Here is a 22910-nt window from a genome sequence, read left to right as displayed (position 1 = left end):
ATGGCGCAAGGGCATCTATGGCCAAAGAGCGCCATGGCACAAGGTATTTTTCAAATTCTCAAGGTGGGGTCGAAGACCCATTTCCCAAGCATTTCACCCTAAATAAGCCGAGCACCAGAACAGGGGAAAGCTTGTACCCATTGTATCACCGGTGGGTACCCGGCGGCACTGGGGATCGAACCCCGCACCTCCCGCATGCGAGGCGGATGCTCAACCACTTGGCCACCGCTGCGGTCTACCTAGAGTGAATAACCGTAAGATTAGGCCAGGTGTATCCTCCTGCGCGAGACGTCCCTTTAACGTGTTTATTTCACGTATATCGCGTGATTAACACGCTAGCTAGAGTGAATGACCGTACGATTAGGCCACATTTATCCTCCTGCGCGAGACATCACTTTAACGTGTTTACTTCAAGTATATCGCGTGACTAACACGCTAGCTAGAGTGAATAACTGTAAGATTAGGCCAGGTGTATTCTCCTGCGCGAGACATCACTTTAACGTGTTTACTTCAAGTATATCGCGTGACTAACACGCTAGCTAGAGTGAATAACCGTAAGATTAGGCCAGGTGTATCCTCCTGCGCGAGACATCAGTTTAACGTGTTTACTTCAAGTATATCGCGTGACTAACACGCTAGCTAGAGTGAATAACCGTAAGATTAGGTCAGGTGTATCCTCTTGCGCGAGACATCACTTTAACGCGTTTACTTCAAGTATATCGCGTGACTAACACGCTAGCTAGAGTGAATAACATTAAGATTCGGTCAGGTGTATCCTCCTGCGCTAGATATCACTTTAACGTGTTTACTTCAAGTATATCGCGTGATTAACACGCTAGCTAGAGTGAATAACCGTAAGATTAGGCCAGGTGTATCCTCCTGCGCGAGACATCACTTTAACGTGTTTACTTCAAGTATATCGCGTGACTAGCACGCTAGCTAGAGTGAATAACCGTAAAATTAGGCCAGGTGTATCCTCCTGCGCGAGACATCAGTTTAACGAGTTTACTTCAAGTATATCGCGTGACTAACACGCTAGCTAGAGTGAATAACCGTAAAATTAGGTCAGGTGTATCCGCCTGCGCGAGACATCACTTTAAAGTGTTTACTTCAAGTATGTCGCGTGATTAACACGCTAGCTAGAGTGAATAACCGTAAGATTAGGCCAGGTGTATCCTCCTGCGCGAGACATCACTTTAACGTGTTTGCTTCAAGTGTATCGCGTGATTAACACGCTAGCTAGAGTGAATGACCGTACGATTAGGCCAGCTGTATCCTCCTGCGCGAGTCATCACTTTAACGTGTTTACTTCAAGTATATCGCGTGACTAACACGCTAGCTAGAGTGAATAACAGTAAGATTAGGTCAGGTGTATCCTCTTGCGCGAGACATCACTTTAACGCGTTTACTTCAAGTATATCGCGTGACTAACACGCTAGCTAGAGTGAATAACATTAGAATTCGGTCAGGTGTATCCTCCTGCGCTAGATATCACTTTAACGTGTTTACTTCAAGTATATCGCGTGATTAACACGCTAGCTAGAGTGAATAACCGTGAGATTAGGCCAGGTGTATCCTCCTGCGCGAGACATCACTTTAACGTGTTTTCTTCAAGTATATCGCGTGACTAACACGCTAGCTAGAGTGAATAACCGTAAGATTAGGCCAGGTGTATCCTCCTGCGCGAGACATCACTTTAACGTGTTTACTTCAAGTATATCGCGTGACTAACACGCTAGCTAGAGTGAATAACCGTAAGATTAGGTCAGGTGTATCCGCCTGCGCGAGACATCACTTTAAAATGTTTACTTCAAGTATATCGCGTGACTAACACGCTAGCTAGAGTGAATAACCGTAAGATTAGGTCAGGTGTATCCGCCTGCGCGAGACATCACTTTAACGTGTTTACTTCAAGTATATCGCGCGACTAACACGCTAGCTAGAGTGAATAACCGTAAGATTAGGCCAGGTGTATCCTCCTGCGCGAGACATCACTTTAACGTGTTTACTTCAAGTATATCGCGTGACTAACACGCTAGATAGAGTGAATAACCATAAGATTAGGTCAGGTGTATCCTCTTGCGCAAGACTTCACCTTAACGCGTTTACTTCTAGTATATCGCGTGACTAACACGCTAGCTAAATGAATAACATTAAGATTAGGTCAGGTGTATTCTCCTGCGCTAGACATCACTTTAACGTGTTTACTTCAATTATATCGCGTGATTAACACGCTAGCTAGAGTGAATAACCGTATGATTAGGCCAGGTGTATCCTCCTGCGCGAGACATCACTTTAACGCGTTTACTTCAAGTATATCGCGTGACTAACACGCTAGATAGAGTGAATAACCGTAAGACTAGGCCAGTTGTATCCTCCTGCGCGAGACATCACTTTAACGTGTTTACTTCAAGTATATCGCGTGACTAACACGCTAGCTAGAGTGAATAACCGTAAGACTAGGCCAGTTGTATCCTCCTGCGCGAGTCATCACTTTAACGTGTTTACTTCAAGTATATCGCGTGACTAACACGCTAGCTAGAGTGAATAACCGTAAGATTAGGTCAGGTGCGTCCTCCTGCGCGAGACATCACATTAACGTGATTACTTTAAGTATATCACGTGACTAACACGCCAGCTAGAGTGAACAACCGTAAGATTAGGCCAGTTGTATCCTCTTGAGCGAGACATCATATTAACGTGTTTACTTTAGGTATATCACGTGACTAACACGCTAGCTACAGTGAATAACCGTGAGATTAGGTCAGGTGCATCCTCCTGCGCGAGACATCACTTTAAAGTGTTTACTTCAAGTATATCGCGTGACTAACACGCTAGCTAGAGTGAATTACCGTATAATTAGGTCAGGTGTATCCTCCTGCGCGAGACATCACTTTAACGTGTTTACTTCAAGTATATCGCGTGACTAACACGCTAGCTAGAGTGAACAACCGTAAGATTAGGTCAGGTGTATCCTCCTGCGCGAGACATCACTTTAACGTGTTTACTTCAAGTATATCGCGTGACTAACACGCTAGCTAGAGTGAACAACCGTAAGATTAGGTGAGGTGTATCCTCCTGCGCGAGACATCACTTTAACTTGTTTACTTCAAGTATATCGCGTGACTAACACGCTAGCTAGAGTGAATAACCGTAAGACTAGGCCAGGTGTATCCTTCTGCGCGAGACATCACTTTAACGTGTTTACTTCAAGTATATCGCGTGACTAACACGCTAGCTAGAGTGAATAACATTAAGATTCGGTCAGGTGTATCCTCCTGCGCTAGATATCACTTTAACGTGTTTACTTCAAGTATATCGCGTGATTAACACGCTAGCTAGAGTGAATAACCGTAAGATTAGGCCAGGTGTATCCTCCTGCGCGAGACATCAATTTAACGTGTTTACTTCAAGTATATCGCGTGACTAACACGCTAGCTAGAGTGAATAACCGTAAGATTAGGCCAGGTGTATCCTCCTGCGCGAGACATCAGTTTAACGAGTTTACTTCAAGTATATCGCGTGACTAACACGCTAGCTAGAGTGAATAACCGTAAAATTAGGTCAGGTGTATCCGCCTGCGCGAGACATCACTTTAAAGTGTTTACTTCAAGTATGTCGCGTGATTAACACGCTAGCTAGAGTGAATAACCGTAAGATTAGGCCAGCTGTATCCTCCTGCGCGAGTCATCACTTTAACGTGTTTACTTCAAGTATATCGCGTGACTAACACGCTAGCTAGAGTGAATAACCATAAGATTAGGTCAGGTGTATCCTCTTGCGCGAGACATCACTTTAACGCGTTTACTTCAAGTATATCGCGTGACTAACACGCTAGCTAGAGTGAATAACATTAGGATTCGGTCAGGTGTATCCTCCTGCGCTAGATATCACTTTAACGTGTTTACTTCAAGTATATCGCGTGATTAACACGCTAGCTAGAGTGAATAACCGTAAGATTAGGCCAGGTGTATCCTCCTGCGCGAGACATCACTTTAACGTGTTTACTTCAAGTATATCGCGTGACTAACACGCTAGCTAGAGTGAATAACCGTAAGATTAGGCCAGGTGTATCCTCCTGCGCGAGACATCACTTTAACGTGTTTACTTCAAGTATATCGCGTGACTAACACGCTAGCTAGAGTGAATAACCGTAAGATTAGGTCAGGTGTATCCGCCTGCGCGAGACATCACTTTAAAATGTTTACTTCAAGTATATCGCGTGACTAACACGCTAGCTAGAGTGAATAACATTAGGATTCGGTCAGGTGTATCCTCCTGCGCTAGATATCACTTTAACGTGTTTACTTCAAGTATATCGCGTGACTAACACGCTAGCTAGAGTGAATAACCGTAAGATTAGGTCAGGTGTATCCGCCTGCGCGAGACATCACTTTAAAATGTTTACTTCAAGTATATCGCGTGACTAACACGCTACCTAGAGTGAATAACCGTAAGATTAGGTCAGGTGTATCCTCCTGCGCGAGACATCACTTTAACGTGTTTACTTCAAGTATATCGCGCGACTAACACGCTAGCTAGAGTAAATAACCGTAAGATTAGGCCAGGTGTATCCTCCTGCGCGAGACATCACTTTAACGTGTTTACTTCAAGTATATCGCGTGACTAACACGCTAGATAGAGTGAATAACCGTAAGATTAGGTCAGGTGTATCCTCTTGCGCAAGACATCACCTTAACGCGTTTACTTCAAGTATATCGCGTGACTCACACGCTAGCTAGAGTGAATAACATTAAGATTAGGTCAGGTGTATTCTCCTGCGCTAGACATCACTTTAACGTGTTTACTTCAATTATATCGCGTGATTAACACGCTAGCTAGAGTGAATAACCGTATGATTAGGCCAGGTGTATCCTCCTGCGCGAGACATCACTTTAACGTGTTTACTTCAAGTATATCGCGTGACTAACACGCTAGCTAGAGTGAATAACCGTAAGATTAGGTCAGGTGCGTCCTCCTGCGCGAGACATCACATTAACGTGATTTCTTTAAGTATATCACGTGACTAACACGCCAGCTAGAGTGAACAACCGTAAGATTAGGCCAGTTGTATCCTCTTGAGCGAGACATCATATTAACGTGTTTACTTTAAGTATATCACGTGACTAACACGCTAGCTACAGTGAATAACCGTGATATTAGGTCAGGTGCATCCTCCTGCGCGAGACATCACTTTAAAGTGTTTACTTCAAGTATATCGCGTGACTAACACGCTAGCTAGAGTGAATTACCGTAAAATTAGGTCAGGTGTATCCTCCTGCGCGAGACATCACTTTAAAGTGTTTACTTCAAGTATATCGCGTGACTAACACGCTAGCTAGAGTGAACAACCGTAAGATTAGGTCAGGTGTATCCTCCTGCGCGAGACATCACTTTAACGTGTTTACTTCAAGTATATCGCGTGACTAACACGCTCGCTAGAGTGAACAACCGTAAGATTAGGTGAGGTGTATCCACCTGCGCGAGACATCAATTTGACGTGTGTACTTCAAGTATATCGCGTGACCAACACGCTAGCTAGAGTGAATAACCGTAAGATTAGGTGAGGTGTATCCTCCTGCGCGAGACATCACTTTAACGTGTTTATTTCAAGTATATCGCGTGACTAACACGCTAGCTAGAGTGAATAACCGTAAGACTAGGCCAGGTGTATCCTTCTGCGCGACACATCACTTTAACGTGTTTACTTCAAGTATATCGCGTGACTAACACGCTAGCTAGAGTGAATAACATTAAGATTCGGTCAGGTGTATCCTCCTGCGCTAGATATCACTTTAACGTGTTTACTTCAAGTATATCGCGTGATTAACACGCTAGCTAGAGTGAATAACCGTAAGATTAGGCCAGGTGTATCCTCCTGCGCGAGACATCACTTTAACGTGTTTACTTCAAGTATATCGCGTGACTAACACGCTAGCTAGAGTGAATAACATTAAGATTCGGTCAGGTGTATCCTCCTGCGCGAGACATCATTTTAACGTGTTTACTTCAAGTATATCGCGTGACTAACACGCTAGCTAGAGTGAATAACCGTAAAATTAGGTCAGGTGTATCATCCTGCGCGAGACATCACTTTAACGTGTTTACTTCAAGTATATCGCGTGACTAACACGCTAGCTAGAGTGAACAACAGTAAGATTAGATCAGGTGTATCCTCTAGCGCGAGACATCACATTAACGTGTTTACTTTAAGTATATCACGTGACTAACACGCTAGCTAGAGTGAATAACGGTAAGATTAGATCAGGTGTATCCTCTTGCGCGAGACATCATATTAACGTATTTACTTTAAGTATATGACGTGACTAACACGCTAGCTAGAGTGAATAACCGTAAGATTAGGTCAGGTGTATCCTCCTGCGCGAGACATCACGTTAACGTGTTTACTTCAAGTATATCGCGTGACTAACACGCTAGCTAGAGTGAATAACCGTAAAATTAGGTCAGGTGTATCCTCCTGCGCGAGACATCACTTTAACGTGTTTACTTCAAGTATATCGCGTGACTAACACGCTAGCTAGAGTGAACAACAGTAAGATTAGATCAGGTGTATCCTCTAGCGCGAGACATCACATTAACGTGTTTACTTTAAGTATATCACGTGACTAACACGCTAGCTAGAGTGAATAACCGTAAGATTAGATCAGGTGTATCCTCTTGCGCGAGACATCACATTAACGTATTTACTTTAAGTATATGACGTGACTAACACGCTAGCTAGAGTGAATAACCGTAAGATTAGGTCAGGTGTATCCTCCTGCGCGAGACATCACTTTAACGTGTTTACTTCAAGTATATCGCGTGAGTAACACGCTAGCTAGAGTGAATAACCGTAAGATTAGGTCAGGTGTATCCTCCTGCGCGAGACATCACTTTAACGGGTTTACTTAAAGTATATCGCGTGACTAACACGCTAGCTAGAGTGAATAACCGTAAGATTAGGCCAGGTGTATCCTCCTGCGCGAGACATCACTTTAACGTGTTTACTTCAAGTATATCGCGTGACTAACACGCTAGCTAGAGTGAATAACCGTGAGATTAGGCCAGGTGTATCCTCCTGCGCGAGACATCACTTTAACGTGTTTACTTCAAGTATATCGCGTGACTAACACGCTAGCTTGAGTGAATAACCGTAAGATTAGGCCAGGTGTATCCTCCTGCGCGAGACATCAATTTAAAGTGTTTGCTTCAAGTATATCGTGTGATTAACACGCTAGCTAGAGTGAATAACCATAAGATTAGGCCAGGTGTATACTCCTGCGCGAGACATCACTTTAACGTGTTTACTTCAAGTATATCGCGTGACTAACACGCTAGCTAGAGTGAATAACCGTAAGATTAGGTCAGGTGTATCCTCCTGCGCGAGACATCAATTTAACGTGTTTACTTCAAGTATATCGCGTAACTAACACGCTAGCTAGAGTGAACAACCGTAAGATTAGGCCAGGTGTATCCTCCTGCGCGACCCATCACTTTAACGTGTTTACTTCAAGTATATCGCGTGACTAACACGCTAGCTACAGTGAATAACCGTAAGATTAGGTCAGGTGCATCCTCCTGCGCGAGACATCACTTTAAAGTGTTTACTTTAAGTATATCGCGTGACTAACACGCTATCTAGAGTGAATTACCGTAAAATTAGGTCAGGTGTATCCTCCTGCGCGAGACATCACTTTAACGTGTTTGCTCCAAGTATATCGCGTGACTAAGACGCTAGCTAGAGTGAACAACCGTAAGATTAGGTCAGGTGTATCCTCCTGCGCGAGACATCACTTTAACGTGTTTACTTCAAGTATATCGCGTGACTAACACGCTAGCTAGAGTGAACAACCGTAAGATTAGGTCAGGTGTATCCACCTGCGCGAGACATCAATTTAACGTGTGTACTTCAAGTATATCGCGTGACCAACACGCTAGCTAGAGAGAATAACCGTAAGATTAGATGAGGTGTATCCTCCTGTGCGAGACATCACTTTAACGTGTTTACTTCAAGTATATCGCGTGACTAACACGCTAGCTAGAGTGAATAACCGTAAGACTAGGCCAGGTGTATCCTCCTGCGCGAGACATCATTTTAACGTGTTTACTTCAAGTATATCGCGTGACTAACACGCTAGCTAGAGTGAATAACCGTAAAATTAGGTCAGGTGTATCATCCTGCGCGAGACATCACTTTAACGTGTTTACTTCAAGTATATCGCGTGACTAACACGCTAGCTAGAGTGAACAACAGTAAGATTAGATCAGGTGTATCCTCTAGCGCGAGACATCACATTAACGTGTTTACTTTAAGTATATGACGTGACTAACACGCTAGCTAGAGTGAATAACCGTAAGATTAGGTCAGGTGTATCCTCCTGCGCGAGACATCACTTTAACGTGTTTACTTCAAGTATATCGCGTGAGTAACACGCTAGCTAGAGTGAATAACCGTAAGATTAGGTCAGGTGTATCCTCCTGCGCGAGACATCACGTTAACGTGTTTACTTCAAGTATATCGCGCGACTAACACGCTAGCTAGAGCGAACAACCGTAAGATTAGGTCAGGTGCGTCCTCCTGCGCGAGACATCACATAAACGTGATTACTTTAAGTATATCACGTGACTAACACGCCAGCTAGAGTGAACAACCGTAAGATTAGGCCAGTTGTATCCTCTTGAGCGAGACATCATATTAACGTGTTTACTTTAGGTATATCACGTGACTAACACGCTAGCTACAGTGAATAACCGTGAGATTAGGTCAGGTGCATCCTCCTGCGCGAGACATCACTTTAAAGTGTTTACTTCAAGTATATCGCGTGACTAACACGCTAGCTAGAGTGAATTACCGTAAAATTAGGTCAGGTGTATCCTCCTGCGCGAGACATCACTTTAACGTGTTTACTTCAAGTATATCGCGTGACTAACACGCTAGCTAGAGTGAACAACCGTAAGATTAGGTCAGTGTATCCTCCTGCGCGAGACATCACTTTAACGTGTTTACTTCAAGTATATCGCGTGACTAACACGCTAGCTAGAGTGAACAACCGTAAGATTAGGTCAGGTGTATCCACCTGCGTGAGACATCAATTTAACGTGTGTACTTCAAGTATATCGCGTGACCAACACGCTAGCTACAGTGAATAACCGTAAGATTAGGTGAGGTGTATCCTCCTGCGCGAGACATCACTTTAACGTGTTTACTTCAAGTATATCGCTTGACTAACACGCTAGCTAGAGTGAATAACCGTAAGACTAGGCCAGGTGTATCCTTCTGCGCGAGACATCATTTTAACGTGTTTACTTCAAGTATATCGCGTGACTAACACGCTAGCTAGAGTATATAACCGTAAAATTAGGTCAGGTGTATCCTCCTGCGCGAGACATCACTTTAACGTGTTTACTTCGAGTATATCGCGTGACTAACACGCTAGCTAGAGTGAACAACAGTAAGATTAGATCAGGTATATCCTCTAGCGCGAGACATCACATTAACGTGTTTACTTTAATTATATCACGTGACTAACACGCTAGCTAGAGTGAATAACCGTAAGATTAGATCAGGTGTATCCTCTTGCGCGAGACATCACATTAACGTATTTACTTTAAGTATATGACGTGATAACACGCTAGCTAGAGTGAATAACCGTAAGATTAGGTCAGGTGTATCCTCCTGCGCGAGACATCACTTTAACGTGTTTACTTCAAGTATATCGCGTGAGTAACACGCTAGCTAGAGTGAATAACCGTAAGATTAGGTCAGGTGTATCCTCCTGCGCGAGACATCACGTTAACGTGTTTACTTCAAGTATATCGCGTGACTAACACGCTAGCTAGAGTGAATAACCGTAAGATTAGGCCAGGTGTATCCTCCTGCGCGAGACATCACTTTAACGTGTTTACTTCAAGTATATCGCGTGACTAACACGCTAGCTAGAGTGAATAACCGTAAGATTAGGCCAGGTGTATCCTCCTGAGCGAGACATCACTTTAACGTGTTTACTTCAAGTATATCGCGTGACTAACACGCTAGCTTGAGTGAATAACCGTAAGATTAGGTCAGGTGTATCCTCCTGCGCAAGACATCAATTTAACGTGTTTACTTCAAGTATATCGCGCGACTAACACGCTAGCTAGAGTGAACAACCGTAAGATTAGGCCAGGTGTATCCTCCTGCGCGAGACATCACTTTAACGTGTTTACTTCAAGTATATCGCGTGACTAACACGCTAGCTAGAGTGAACAACCGTAAGATTAGGTCAGGTGTATCCTCCTGCGCGAGACATCACTTTAACGTGTTTACATCAAGTATATCGCGTGACTAACACGCTAGCTAGAGTGAACAACCGTAAGATTAGGTCAGGTGTATCCACCTGCGCGAGACATCAATTTAACGTGTGTACTTCAAGTATATCGCGTGACCAACACGCTAGCTAGAGTGAATAACCGTAAGATTAGGTGAGGAGTATCCTACTGCGCGAGACATCACTTTAACGTGTTTACTTCAAGTATATCGCGTGACTAACACGCTAGCTAGAGTGAATAACCGTAAGACTAGGCCAGGTGTATCCTTCTCCGCGAGACATCATTTTAACGTGTTTACTTCAAGTATATCGCGTGACTAACACGCTAGCTAGAGTGAATAACCGTAAAATTAGGTCAGGTGTATCCTCCTGCGCGAGACATCACTTTAACGTGTTTACTTCAAGTATATCGCGTGACTAACACGCTAGCTAGAGTGAACAACAGTAAGATTAGATCAGGTGTATCCTCTGGCGCGAGACATCACATTAACGTGTTTACTTTAAGTATATCACGTGACTAACACGCTAGCTAGAGTGAATAACCGTAAGATTAGATCAGGTGTATCCTCTTGCGCGAGACATCATATTAACGTATTTACTTTAAGTATATGACGTGACTAACACGCTAGCTAGAGTGAATAACCGTAAGATTAGGTCAGGTGTATCCTCCTGCGCGAGACATCACTTTAACGTGTTTACTTTAAGTATATCGCGTGAGTAACACGCTACCTAGAGTGAATAACCGTAAGATTAGGTCAGGTGTATCCTCCTGCGCGAGACATCACGTTAACGTGTTTACTTCAAGTATATCGCGTGACTAACACGCTAGCTAGAGTGAATAACCGTAAGATTAGGTCAGGTGTATCCTCCTGCGCGAGACATCACGTTAACGTGTTTACTTCAAGTATATCGCGTGACTAACACGCTAGCTAGAGTGAATAACCGTAAGATTAGGCCAGGTGTATCCTCCTGCGCGAGACATCACTTTAACGTGTTTACTTCAAGTATATCGCGTGACTAACACGCTAGCTAGAGTGAATAACCGTAAGATTAGGCCAGGTGTATCCTCCTGAGCGAGACATCACTTTAACGTGTTTACTTCAAGTATATCGCGTGACTAACACGCTAGCTTGAGTGAATAACCGTAAGATTAGGTCAGGTGTATCCTCCTGCGCAAGACATCAATTTAACGTGTTTACTTCAAGTATATCGCGCGACTAACACGCTAGCTAGAGTGAACAACCGTAAGATTAGGCCAGGTGTATCCTCCTGCGCGAGACATCACTTTAACGTGTTTACTTCAAGTATATCGCGTGACTAACACGCTAGCTAGAGTGAATAACCGTAAGATTAGGCCAGGTGTATCCTCCTGTGCGAGTCATCAATTTAACGTGTTTACTTCAAGTATATCGCGTGACTAACACGCTAGCTAGAGTGAATAACCGTAAACTTATGTCCGGTGTATCCTCCTGCGCGAGACATCACTTTAACGTGTTTACTTCAAGTATATCGCGTGACTAACACGCTAGCTAGAGTGAACAACCGTAAGATTAGGTCAGGTGTATCCTCCTGCGCGAGACATCACTTTAACGTGTTTACATCAAGTATATCGCGTGACTAACACGCTAGCTAGAGTGAACAACCGTAAGATTAGGTCAGGTGTATCCACCTGCGCGAGACATCAATTTAACGTGTGTACTTCAAGTATATCGCGTGACCAACACGCTAGCTAGAGTGAATAACCGTAAGATTAGGTGAGGAGTATCCTACTGCGCGAGACATCACTTTAACGTGTTTACTTCAAGTATATCGCGTGACTAACACGCTAGCTAGAGTGAACAACAGTAAGATTAGATCAGGTGTATTCTCTAGCGCGAGACATCACATTAACGTGTTTACTTTAAGTATATCACGTGACTAACACGCTAGCTAGAGTGAATAACCGTAAGATTAGATCAGGTGTATCCTCTTGCGCGAGACATCATATTAACGTATTTACTTTAAGTATATGACGTGACTAACACGCTAGCTAGAGTGAATAACCGTAAGATTAGGTCAGGTGTATCCTCCTGCGCGAGACATCACTTTAACGTGTTTACTTCAAGTATATCGCGTGAGTAACACGCTACCTAGAGTGAATAACCGTAAGATTAGGTCAGGTGTATCCTCCTGCGCGAGACATCACGTTAACGTGTTTACTTCAAGTATATCGCGTGACTAACACGCTAGCTAGAGTGAATAACCGTAAGATTAGGCCAGGTGTATCCTCCTGCGCGAGACATCACTTTAACGTGTTTACTTCAAGTATATCGCGTGACTAACACGCTAGCTAGAGTGAATAACCGTAAGACTAGGCCAGGTGTATCCTGCTGCGCGAGACATCATTTTAACGTGTTTACTTCAAGTATATCGCGTGACTAACACGCTAGCTAGAGTGAATAACCGTAAAATTAGGTCAGGTGTATCCTCCTGCGCGAGACATCACTTTAACGTGTTTACTTCAAGTATATCGCGTGACTAACACGCTAGCTAGAGTGAACAACAGTAAGATTAGATCAGGTGTATCCTCTAGCGCGAGACATCACATTAACGTGTTTACTTTAAGTATATCACGTGACTAACACGCTAGCTAGAGTGAATAACCGTAAGATTAGATCAGGTGTATCCTCTTGCGCGAGACATCATATTAACGTATTTACTTTAAGTATATGACGTGACTAACACGCTAGCTAGAGTGAATAACCGTAAGATTAGGTCAGGTGTATCCTCCTGCGCGAGACATCACTTTAACGTGTTTACTTCAAGTATATCGCGTGAGTAACACGCTAGCTAGAGTGAATAACCGTAAGATTAGGTCAGGTGTATCCTCCTGCGCGAGACATCACGTTAACGTGTTTACTTCAAGTATATCGCGTGACTAACACGCTAGCTAGAGTGAATAACCGTAAGATTAGGCCAGGTGTATCCTCCTGCGCGAGACATCACTTTAACGTGTTTACTTCAAGTATATCGCGTGACTAACACGCTAGCTAGAGTGAATAACCGTAAGATTAGGCCAGGTGTATCCTCCTGCGCGAGACATCACTTTAACGTGTTTACTTCAAGTATATCGCGTGACTAACACGCTAGCTTGAGTGAATAACCGTAAGATTAGGTCAGGTGTATCCTCCTGCGCAAGACATTAATTTAACGTGTTTACTTCAAGTATATCGCGCGACTAACACGCTAGCTAGAGCGAACAACCGTAAGATTAGGCCAGGTGTATCCTCCTGCGCGAGACATCACTTTAACGTGTTTACTTCAAGTATATCGCGTGACTAACACGCTAGCTAGAGTGAATAACCGTAAGATTAGGCCAGGTGTATCCTCCTGCGCGAGTCATCACTTTAACGTGTTTACTTCAAGTATATCGCGTGACTAACACGCTAGCTAGAGTGAATAACCGTAAGATTAGGCCAGGTGTATCCTCCTGCGCGAGACATCACTTTAACGTGTTTACTTCAAGTATATCGCGTGACTAACACGCTAGCTAGAGTGAATAACCGTAAAATTAGGTCAGGTGTATCCTCCTGCGCGAGACATCACTTTAACGTGTTTACTTCAAGTATATCGCGTGACTAACACGCTAGCTAGAGTGAACAACAGTAAGATTAGATCAGGTGTATCCTCTAGCGCGAGACATCACATTAACGTGTTTACTTTAAGTATATCACGTGACTAACACGCTAGCTAGAGTGAATAACCGTAAGATTAGATCAGGTGTATCCTCTTGCGCGAGACATCACAATAACGTATTTACTTTAAGTATATGACGTGACTAACACGCTAGCTAGAGTGAATAACCGTAAGATTAGGTCAGGTGTATCCTCCTGCGCGAGACATCACTTTAACGTGTTTACTTCAAGTATATCGCGTGACTAACACGCAAGCTAGAGTGAATTACCGTAAAATTAGGTCAGGTGTATTCTCCTGCGCGAGACATCACTTTAACGTGTTTACTTCAAGTATATCGCGTGACTAACACGCTAGCTAGAGTGAACAACCGTAAGATTAGGTCAGGTGTATCCTCCTGCGCGAGACATCACTTTAACGTGTTTACTTCAAGTATATCGCGTGACTAACACGCTAGATAGAGTGAATAACCGTAAGATTAGCTCAGGTGTATCCTCTTGCGCGAGACATCACTTTAACGCGTTTACTTCAACTATATCGCGTGACTAACACGCTAGATAGAGTGAATAACATTGGGATTAGGTCAGGTGTATCCTCCTGCGCTAGACATCACTTTAACGTGTTTACTTCAATTATATCGCGTGATTAACACGCTAGCTAGAGTGAATAACCGTATGACTAGGCCAGGTGTATCCTCCTGCGCGAGACATCACTTTAACGTGTTTACTTCAATTATATCGCGTGACTAACACGCTAGCTAGAGTGAATAACATTAAGATTCGGTCAGGTGTATCCTCCTGCGCTAGATATCAATTTAACGTGTTTACTTCAAGTATATCGCGTGATTAACACGCTAGATAGAGTGAATAACCGTAAGATTAGCTCAGGTGTATCCTCTTGCGCGAGACATCACTTTAACGCGTTTACTTCAACTATATCGCGTGACTAACACGCTAGCTAGAGTGAACAACCGTAAGATTAGGTCAGGTGTATCCTCCTGCGCGAGACATCACTTTAACGTGTTTACTTCAAGTATATCGCGTGACTAACACGCTAGATAGAGTGAATAACCGTAAGATTAGCTCAGGTGTATCCTCTTGCGCGAGACATCACTTTAACGCGTTTACTTCAACTATATCGCGTGACTAACACGCTAGATAGAGTGAATAACATTGGGATTAGGTCAGGTGTATCCTCCTGCGCTAGACATCACTTTAACGTGTTTACTTCAATTATATCGCGTGACTAACACGCTAGCTAGAGTGAATAACCGTAAGATTAGGTCAGGTGTATCCTCTTGCGCGAGACATCACTTTAACGCGTTTACTTCAAGTATATCGCGTGACTAACACGCTAGCTAGAGTGAATAACATTAAGATTCGGTCAGGTGTATCCTCCTGCGCTAGATATCAATTTAACGTGTTTACTTCAAGTATATCGCGTGATTAACACGCTAGCTAGAGTGAATAACCGTAAGATTAGGCCAGGTGTATCCTCCTGCGCGAGACATCACTTTAACGTGTTTACTTCAAGTATATCGCGTGACTAACACGCTAGCTAGAGTGAATAACCGTAAGTTTAGGCCAGGTGTATCCTCCTGCGCGAGACATCAGTTTAACGAGTTTACTTCAAGTATATCGCGTGACTAACACGCTAGCTAGAGTGAATAACCGTAAGATTAGGTCAGGTGTATCCGCCTGCGCGAGACATCACTTTAAAGTGTTTACTTCAAGTATGTCGCGTGATTAACACGCTAGCTAGAGTGAATGACCGTACGATTAGGCCACATGTATCCTCCTGCGCGAGACATCACTTTAACGTGTTTACTTCAAGTATATCGCGTGACTAACACGCTAGCTAGAGTGAATAACTGTAAGATTAGGCCAGGTGTATTCTCCTGCGCGAGACATCACTTTAACGTGTTTACTTCAAGTATATCGCGTGACTAACACGCTAGCTAGAGTAAATAACCGTACGATTAGGCCAGGTGTATCCTCCTGCGCGAGACATCAATTTAACGTGTTTACTTCAAGTATATCGCGTGTCTAACACGCTACCTAGAGTGAATACCCGTAAGATTAGGCCAGGTGTATCCTCCTGCGCGAGACATCACTTTAACGTGTTTGCTTCAAGTATATCGCGTGATTAACACGCTAGCTAGAGTGAATGACCGTACGATTAGGCCAGCTGTATCCTCCTGCGCGAGTCATCACTTTAACGTGTTTACTTCAAGTATATCGCGTGACTAACACGCTAGCTAGAGTGAATAACCGTAAGATTAGGTCAGGTGTATCCTCTTGCGCGAGACATCACTTTAACGCGTTTACTTCAAGTATATCGCGTGACTAACACGCTAGCTAGAGTGAATAACATTAAGATTCGGTCAGGTGTATCCTCCTGCGCTAGATATCACCTTAACGTGTTTACTTCAAGTATATCGCGTGATTAACACGCTAGCTAGAGTGAATAACCGTAAGATTAGGCCAGGTGTATTCTCCTGCGCGAGACATCACTTTAACGTGTTTACTTCAAGTATATCGCGTGACTAACACGCTAGCTAGAGTGAATAACCGTAAGATTAGGCCAGGTGTATCCTCCTGCGCGAGACATCACTTTAACGTGTTTACTTCAAGTATATCGCGTGACTAACACGCTAGCTAGAGTGAATAACCGTAAGATTAGGTCAGGTGTATCCGCCTGCGCGAGACATCACTTTAAAATGTTTACTTCAAGTATATCGCGTGACTAACACGCTAGCTAGAGTGAATAACCGTAAGATTAGGTCAGGTGTATCCGCCTGCGCGAGACATCACTTTAAAGTGTTTACTTCAAGTATGTCGCGTGACTAACACGCTAGCTAGAGTGAATTACCGTAAGATTAGGTCAGGTGTATCCTCCTGCGCGAGACATCACTTTAACGTGTTTACTTCAAGTATATCGCGCGACTAACACGCTAGCTAGAGTGAATAACCGTAAGATTAGGCCAGGTGTATCCTCCTGCGCGAGACATCACTTTAACGTGTTTACTTCAAGTATATCGCGTGACTAACACGCTAGATAGAGTGAATAACCGTAAGATTAGGTCAGGTGTATCCTCTTGCGCGAGACATCATCTTAACGCGTTTACTTCAAGTATATCGCGTGACTAACACGCTAGCTAGAGTGAATAACATTAAGATTAGGTCAGGTGTATTCTCCTGCGCTAGACATCACTTTAACGTGTTTACTTCAATTATATCGCGCGATTAACACGCTAGCTAGAGTGAATAACCGTATGATTAGGCCAGGTGTATCCTCCTGCGCGAGACATCACTTTAACGTGTTTACTTCAAGTTTATCGCGTGTCTAACACGCTAGATAGAGTGAATAACCGTAAGACTAGGCCAGTTGTATCCTCCTGCGCGAGACATCACTTTAACGTGTTTACTTCAAGTATATCGCGTGACTAACACGCTAGCAAGAGTGAATAACCGTAAGACTAGGCCAGTTGTATCCTCCTGCGCGAGTCATCACTTTAACGTGTTTACTTCAAGTATATCACGTGACTAACAAGCCAGCTAGAGTGAACAACCGTAAGATTAGGCCAGTAGTATCCTCTTGAGCGAGACATCATAATAACGTGTTTACTTTAAGTATATCACGTGACTAACACGCTAGCTACAGTGAATAACCGTAAGATTAGGTCAGGTGCATCCTCCTGCGCGAGACATCACTTTAAAGTGTTTACTTCAAGTATATCGCGTGACTAACACGCTAGCTAGAGAGAATTACCGTAAAATTAGGTCAGGTGTATCCTCCTGCGCGAGACATCACTTTAACGTGTTTACTTCAAGTATATCGCGTGACTAACACGCTAGCTAGAGTGAACAACCGTAAGATTAGGTCAGGTGTATCCTCGTGCGCGAGACATCACTTTAACGTGTTTACTTCAAGTATATCGCGTGACTAACACGCTAGCTAGAGTGAACAACCGTAAGATTAGGTCAGGTGTATCCACCTGCGCGAGACATCAATTTAACGTGTGTACTTCAAGTATATCGCGTGACCAACACGCTAGCTAGAGTGAATAACCGTAAGATTAGGTGAGGTGTATCCTCCTGCGCCAGACATCACTTTAACGTGTTTACTTCAAGTATATCGCGTGACTAACACGCTAGCTAGAGTGAATAACCGTAAGACGAGGCCAGGTGTATCCTTCTGCGCGAGACATCATTTTAACGTGTTTACTTCAAGTATATCGCGTGACTAACACGCTAGCTAGAGTGAATAACCGTAAAATTAGGTCAGGTGTATCCTCCTGCGCGAGACATCACTTTAACGTGTTTACTTCAAGTATATAGCGTGACTAACACGCTAGCTAGAGTGAACAACAGTAAGATTAGATCAGGTGTATCCTCTAGCGCGAGACATCACATTAACGTGTTTACTTTAAGTATATCACGTGACTAACACGCTAGCTAGAGTGAATAACCGTAAGATTAGATCAGGTGTATCCTCTTGCGCGAGACATCACATTAACGTATTTACTTTAAGTATATGACGTGACTAACACGCTAGCTAGAGTGAATAACCGTAAGATTAGGTCAGGTGTATCCTCCTGCGCGAGACATCACTTTAACGTGTTTACTTCAAGTATATCGCGCAAGTAACACGCTAGCTAGAGTGAATAACCGTAAGATTAGGTCAGGTGTATCCTCCTGCGCGAGACATCACTTTAACGTGTTTACTTCAAGTATATCGCGTGACTAACACGCTAGCTAGAGTGAATAACCGTAAGATTAGGCCAGGTGTATCCTCCTGCGCGAGACATCAGTTTAACGAGTTTACTTCAAGTATATCGCGTGAATATCACGCTAGCTAGAGTGAATAACTGTAAGATTAGGTCAGGTGTATCCGCCTGCGCGAGACATCACTTTAAAGTGTTTACTTCAAGTATGTCGCGTGATTAACACGCTAGCTAGAGAGAATGACCGTACGATTAGGCCACATGTATTCTCCTGCGCGAGACATCACTTTAACGTGTTTACTTCAAGTATATCGCGTGACTAACACGCTAGCTAGAGTGAATAACTGTAAGATTAGGCCAGGTGTATTCTCCTGCGCGAGACATCACTTTAACGTGTTTACTTCAAGTATATCGCGTGACTAACACGCTAGATAGAGTAAATCACCGTACGATTAGGCCAGGTGTATCCTCCTGCGCGAGACATCAATTTAACGTGTTTACTTCAAGTATATCGCGTGTCTAACACGCTACCTAGAGTGAATAACCGTAAGATTAGGCCAGGTGTATCCTCCTGCGCGAGACATCACTTTAACGTGTTTGCTTCAAGTATATCGCGTGATTAACACGCTAGCTAGAGTGAATGACCGTACGATTAGGCCAGCTGTATCCTCCTGCGCGAATCATCACTTTAACGTGTTTACTTCAAGTATATCGCGTGACTAACACGCTAGCTAGAGTGAATAACCGTAAGATTAGGTCAGGTGTATCCTCTTGCGCGAGACATCACTTTAACGCGTTTACTTCAAGTATATCGCGTGACTAACACGCTAGCTAGAGTGAATAACATTAAGATTCGGTCAGGTGTATCCTCCTGCGCTAGATATCACTTTAACGTGTTTACTTCAAGTATATCGCGTGATTAACACGCTAGCTAGAGTGAATAACCGTAAGATTAGGCCAGGTGTATCCTCCTGCGCGAGACATCACTTTAACGTGTTTACTTCAAGTATATCGCGTGACTAACACGCTAGCTAGAGTGAAAAACCGTAAGTTTAGGCCAGGTGTATCCTCCTGCGCGAGACATCAGTTTAACGTGTTTACTTCAAGTATATCGCGTGACTAACACGCTAGCTAGAGTGAATAACCGTAAGATTAGGTCAGGTGTATCCGCCTGCGCGAGACATCACTTTAATATGTTTACTTCAAGTATATCACGTGACTAACACGCTAGCTAGAGTGAATAACCGTAAGATTAGGTCAGGTGTATCCGCCTGCGCGAGACATCACTTTAAAGTGTTTACTTCAAGTATATCACGTGACTAACACGCTAGCTAGAGTGAATAACATTAAGATTAGGTCAGGTGTATTCTCCTGCGCTAGACATCACTTTAACGTGTTTACTTCAATTATATCGCGTGACTAACACGCTAGCTAGGGTGAACAACCGTAAGATTAGGCCAGGTGTATCCTCCTGCGAGGGCATCAATTTAACGTGTTTACTTCAAGTATGTCGCGTGACTAACACGCTACCTAGAGTGAATAACCGTAAGATTAGGCCAGGTGTATCCTCCTGCGCGAGACATCACTTTAACGTGTTTATTTCACGTATATCGCGTGATTAACACGCTAGCTAGAGTGAATGACCGTACGATTAGGCCACATGTATCCTCCTGCGTGAGACATCACTTTAACATGTTTACTTCAAGTATATCGCGCGACTAACACGCTAGCTAGAGTGAATAACTGTAAGATTAGGCCAGGTGTATTCTCCTGCGCGAGACATCACTTTAACGTGTTTACTTCAAGTATATCGCGTGACTAACACGCTAGCTAGAGTAAATAACCGTACGATTAGGCCAGGTGTATCCTCCTGCGCAAGACATCAATTTAACGTGTTTACTTCAAGTATATCGCGTGTCTAACATGCTAGCTAGAGTGAACAACCGTAAGATTAGGCCAGGTGTATCCTCTTGCTCGAGACATCACATTAACGTGTTTAAGAATATAACGTGACTAAAACGCTAGCTAAAGTGAATAACTATAATATTAGGCGATGTGTGTCCTCCTGCGCGAGACATCACTTTAACGTGTTTACTTCAAGTATATCGCGTGACTATCACGCTAGCTAGAGTGAATAACTGTAAGATTAGGTCAGGTGTATCCGCCTGCGCGAGACATCACTTTAAAGTGTTTACTTCAAGTATGTCGCGTGACTAAAACGCTAGATAGAGTGAATAACTGTAAGACTAGGCCTGTTGTATCCTCCTGCGCGAGACATCACTTTAACGTGTTTACTTCAAGTATATCGCGAACACGCTAGCTAGAGTGAATAACCGTAAGACTAGGCCAGTTGTATCCTCCTGCGCGAGTCATCACTTTAACGTGTTTACTTCAAGTATATCGCGTGACTAACACGCTAGCTAGAGTGAATAACCGTAAGATTAGGTCAGGTGCATCCTCTTGCGCGAGACATCACATTAACGTGATTACTTTAAGTATATCACGTGACTAACACGGCAGGTAGAGTGAACAACCGTAAGATTAGGCCAGGTGTATCCTCTTGCGCGAGACATCATATTAACGTGTTTACTTTAAGTATATCACGTGACTAACACGCTAGCTACAGTGAATAACCGTAAGATTCGGTCAGGTGCATCCTCCTGCGCGAGACATCACTTTAAAGTGTTTACTTCAAGTATATCGCGTGACTAAAACGCTAGCTAGAGTGAATAACCGTAAGACTAGGCCAGGTGTATCCTCCTGCGCGAGACATCACTTTAACGTGTTTACTTCAAGTATATCGCGTGACTAACACGCTAGCTAGAGTGAATAACCGTAAAGTTAGGTCAGGTGTATCCTCCTGCGCGAGACATCACTTTAACGTGTTTACTTCAAGTATATCGCGTGACTAACACGCTAGCTAGAGTGAACAACCGTAAGATTACGTCAGGTGTATCCTCTTGCGCGAGACATCACTTTAACGTGTTTACTTCAAGTATATCGCGTGACTAACACGCTAGATAGAGTGAGTAACCGTAAGATTAGGCCTGGTGTATCCTCCTGCGCGAGACATCATTTTAACGTGTTTACTTCAAGTATATCGCGTGACTAACACGATAGCTAGAGTGAGTAACCGTAAGATTAGGCCAGGTGTATACTTCTGCGCGAGACATCACTTTAACGTGGTTACTTCAAGTATATCGCGTGACTAACACGCTAGCTAGAGTGAGTAACCGTAAGATTAGGTCAGGTGTATCCTCCTGCGCGAGACATCACTTTAACGTGTTTACTTGAAGTATATCACGTGACTAACACGCTAGCTAGAGTGAATAACCGTAAGATTCGGTCAGGTGTATCCTCCTGCGCGAGACATCAATTTAACGTGTTTACTTCAAGTATATCGCGTGAATAACACGCTAGCTAGAGTGAACAACCGTAAGATTAGGCCAGGTGTATCCTCTTGCGCGAGACATCATATTATCGTGTTTACTTTAAGTATATAACGTGACTAACACGCTAGCTAAAGTGAATAACTGTAATATTAGGCGATGTGTATCCTCCTGCGCGAGACATCACTTTAACGTGTTTACTTCAAGTATATCGCGTGACTAACACGCTAGATAGAGTGAATAACCGTAAGACTAGGCCAGTTGTATCCTCCTGCGCGAGACATCACTTTAACGTGTTTACTTCAAGTATATCGCGTGACTAACACGCTAGCTAGAGTGAATAACCGTAAGACTAGGCCAGTTGTATCCTCTTGCGCGAGACATCATATTAACGTGTTTACTTTAAGTATATCACGTGACTAACACGCTAGCTACAGTGAATAACCATAAGATTAGGTCAGGTGCATCCTCCTGCGCGAGCCATCACTTTAACGTGTTTACTTCAAGTATATCGCGTGACTAACACGCTAGATAGAGTGAATAACCGTAAGACTAGGCCAGTTGTATCCTCCTGCGCGAGACATCACTTTAACGTGTTTACTTCAAGTATATCGCGTGACTAACACGCTAGCTAGAGTGAATAACCGTAAGACTAGGCCAGTTGTATCCTCTTGCGCGAGACATCACTTTAACGTGTTTACTTCAAGTATATCGCGTGACTAACACGCTAGCTAGAGTGAATAACCGTAAGATTAGGTCAGGTGTATCCTCCTGCGCGAGACATCACTTTAACGTGTTTACTTGAAGTATATCACG

This window comes from Amblyomma americanum, chromosome 1 (genome assembly GCF_052857255.1).
Source record: "Amblyomma americanum isolate KBUSLIRL-KWMA chromosome 1, ASM5285725v1, whole genome shotgun sequence".
Lineage (NCBI taxonomy): Eukaryota > Metazoa > Arthropoda > Arachnida > Ixodida > Ixodidae > Amblyomma > Amblyomma americanum.
Note: the sequence above shows the minus strand (reverse complement) of the source record.